Below are 3,145 nucleotides of genomic sequence, written 5' to 3'. Positions count from 1 at the left end.
AAAAAGAAGCTTGCGCGCCTCTGAGCATCCTCTGTCTGTTGCTGCTGCTGCTGCTGTGGTCAGCGACGTGTCAGTGGCGATTTGCTATCAGAGACTCAAAGATGTGCAAGACAGGAGTTCACTCACCAGCACAGAGAGATACAAAGCAGGCAACAGACACCAGGGACTTCATTGAACTGAGGCTCTGCCTTCAAGCTTCCTGCCGGGTTCAGTCCCTCCCCTTCACTTCACTTCAACCCTCATCAGCTGTTCAGCCCGGTGCAGGCGAGGCCTCGGTCATATTGTGTAACACTATCACACAGAGGTTCAGCAGCACTCACTGCAAATGTTCAACGACAATGGTTGATATATTATTAAGTTAAGCTTTTGGCCGTCTGAAAAACTGAAGTGCATTTTGCTGTTAAAATTAGTATAAAGACAAATTATATTGAAATGTACATTTTGATGAATTAGGTGAGTCTTGTATCCTCTTGGAACTTATGATTCATTCCCTGCAGAATAAATTCATCATAAATTGAAATATTCAGTTTAAAGACTGGTGTAAAAGTTACACTTCCTAGATAATAGCACACATGATATATGATTTATAGATTTTACTTGATCACAGATTCCAATTTTAACATTTGATCACACAGCTGATAATCAATCTATTAGTTATCTATTAAATTGTTGTACTTTTTCCAACTGAAAATCTTTGAAACATCTACAAAAAAGTCACAAAGTAACATTTTCTAGGCGATTGCAGAGCTGCAGAAACTTTGCTTTGTCTTTAGTACAAACTGAAGAAGACTCAACAACTTGTCCATTGTATAACTGAGGATACTGCAAGAGCCAATGACAGAAGGAGTCCCACGTCAGTATTGTTGCAATACACCTTCCTACCACTCGTGGGAGCACAGAGCTGCTGTGCAGAACTCTTGCGCCATTGTTAAATTTGCTAAGGACTTTTGTATTGCAATATGTTTTGAAGGAGTATTACAATAAATTAATGGTTTTTAGTCTTTCATAAAATTATTATTATTTAAAGTTTTTTGTCCCGATAAGTTGCAGAAGCATCTTGCCTTTTTTAGTGAGTCCAAATTGTCTATAAAATAAAATAGAATTGGAGTGTGGGAAACTCAACATTTGTTTGCCAACACGTTTGAAGAACCAGCTTATCTGTACTGATGATGTCAGCAGTGGGCGGGGCAGACCTGTGTCTGGAGCTCCTCTGAATGTTGTCTTGACCCTTAACCAGCTGTCAGCTGCATTAGAAGTGATAAATCAGCAGTGACATCCACATCATCCAGCAGGAGGATGTTGGACCTTTTGAACAACACGAATAAGAACCGATTCTTGAATAAACCCGTAGCTGCAGGAGTCAAAACCCAGTTTCCCCCCTCGTCTAGTTTACGACTGCTTTCAGAGAAAAAGCTGAACCCTGTGACCTTGAGCCCTGAGCCTGACGTCACCCCGTCAGACTGACCCGGTGTGCCTGGGAAACACACTTGTTGTTTTCTCTGTTGCATTTATTTAAACAGAGAACATGGAGAAGCCCTTTGAGATCACAGGCATGGGTTTAGCCTTGAAAGAACAATATATATTTAAGTATACCAATCAAACACGGACCGTATACATAACACATGTGTCCTCAACATGTCAACCCTTTGTCAAACACGGCTGTTATGCAATGTGTTGTTGTGTGTATATGCCACTCTGTGTGCGTAGATTACAATATGATTTCAGCACCCTGTTGTGTTCCCCTCTGTGTGTGCGTCTGGTTCCAAAGACATGCAGAATATGCTGTAAGTAGATTTGAAAGATTAGGCTTCTCATGAATGTGCTTTTCCTGGATTTGTTTGTTGAAGTCAGATAACCTGCAGCGTGATTGCACTGTAAACTCAGAGTAATGACCACCAGCGCTGCCCAGAGAATCCATTCTCCTGTAAATACCAGCCGGGCTTGTGTTCTGTAGATGGACAATCGCGCGGCCGAGTGTGGGTCTGTCCATGTGTATGTTTGTTTTGTATGTTTTGTTTTGCTGAGCAAAGAGAAATCCACGTCCCAAACACTCCATTTCTTCCAGGGCTCTAATTCCTGGAATTTCAGCATTGTGTCATGGAAAGGTTTTGTTGGCTCTATAGACCCCTGTAACCCCAAAGTGCTGTCAATTGGTGGAAAACACTCTTTACTTTTTCTTCTGTGGTAGCTGGCACGGGTTTAACTCTGTTTCTATGAACAAGAGAGAAAATTACACTGAGGGACAAGAGCTAGATATACAAGTACAGATGTGTGGCACACTGCACTGCATTTGTCACCACGTTCAGGAATACCTCTGGATTAGTTCCCTTACAACCGTGCATCTGTTTAGCTTTAACGCCACTGCTGTTTCGCTCAGATTAGGGTTTGCCACAGGCCTTTTGGTTCGGTTAAACAACCTCCATGTGGAGTAAGACATGGTTTCTGTGGACAGGTACAGACACACCAAGGAAAAAACATATTGGTATCAAGGGTGGGGATGTGCAGAATGTGTGCAGGGAGGGATGTGCCACTTTTACACACACTAACACACACAATTAACAACCGACATAATAACAATTTACATTTTTGTGAATGGAATCACTCGGATACAGGCAGGTATTTAAAACGTTGACAATAAGAACATCACTGGGTAGAACACATTCCTCCTCCAAAGCCAGACAGTCCTGTTCAATTCAAACAAGCTGCACCAAATTTAGCCAATTCATGAATATCAGTCCTCTAAATATGCCAGATGTTTTTTCCACCAAGATCCAGAAGTTATTCCCTGGAGAATTGGTGAATATGTTGTAAAATACTCCAGGTACTTGGATCCATGCCCTGATCTGGACCCACACCAAAATGTAATGTGTTCTTTCCTGACCCACACCACATCCTTCCACCTGGTGGTAATCTGTAGAATAGTTTTAAACCCTGACTTATTGACAAACAGATGCACTTGGGTAATAATTAAAGCAGCCATGATAATCACTCTGAGGTCCTTTAAAGCCGTTTTGAGCTTTTGACTGTGTCACATGGTCATCATCGGCTTAGGGATTTGACATTTAATAGCACGTGTTCAAATGTATAGTTTGAGCTTAACTCTTTCAATACTTCTCGTGTTTGTTAGTTTACAGTAATTGTTAGA

The sequence above is a fragment of the Platichthys flesus genome, chromosome 3 (assembly GCF_949316205.1).
Source record: "Platichthys flesus chromosome 3, fPlaFle2.1, whole genome shotgun sequence".
NCBI classification, from domain to species: Eukaryota; Metazoa; Chordata; class Actinopteri; order Pleuronectiformes; family Pleuronectidae; genus Platichthys; species Platichthys flesus.
This window is presented reverse-complemented; position numbering follows the sequence as displayed.